The sequence below is a fragment of the Anguilla anguilla genome, chromosome 11 (genome assembly GCF_013347855.1).
Source record: "Anguilla anguilla isolate fAngAng1 chromosome 11, fAngAng1.pri, whole genome shotgun sequence".
In the NCBI taxonomy this organism is placed as follows: domain Eukaryota; kingdom Metazoa; phylum Chordata; class Actinopteri; order Anguilliformes; family Anguillidae; genus Anguilla; species Anguilla anguilla.
In genome coordinates, this window is record NC_049211.1 from 23,601,547 (window position 1) to 23,602,140 (window position 594).

Below are 594 nucleotides of genomic sequence, written 5' to 3' on the forward strand. Positions count from 1 at the left end.
GGCTTGAGGAAGCTTCCTGTGTCACTGTCACATGAAGAGAGCAGCACTTGACAGTGGGGGGAGGGGTTAGGGGGTGGCAGAGGAGGATGACAACCCCCCCCCCCTCCATCCCCCTATATGATTTCATGAGAAATGCAGAGCGCAAAAATAAACCTGAGGGGGTGGGGGGATGGGGGGCAGACATTTGACATGACCACTTCCAATTTGTGTACTGCCAGTCTAGCAATGAAAGACTATAACTCTACAGGTTTGGGGCTGTAGTACCCCTCCCTAAACAGTCACTCTCAATTGTGAGTAGGATCATACAGATCAACTGGAACAGCTGTAGGATGTTTATCCCACCACTCCCACACCATGAAATACAAGTCTGTGTGTAGCTTATGTTAATCAGCTGTGTGGCTTTATGGACTGTTTCTGATTTGTATACTTTACCAGCCATATTCATCTACAGTATAAGCATGTGTGTGTGTGTGTGTGTGTGTGTGGGTGTGTGTGTGTTTTGATGTGTGACCCAACAAGATGACACAGAGAGACACATTGAAGGGGACATTACAGACACATAATCTTGTTTTATAAGGCATACAGATGCATTGC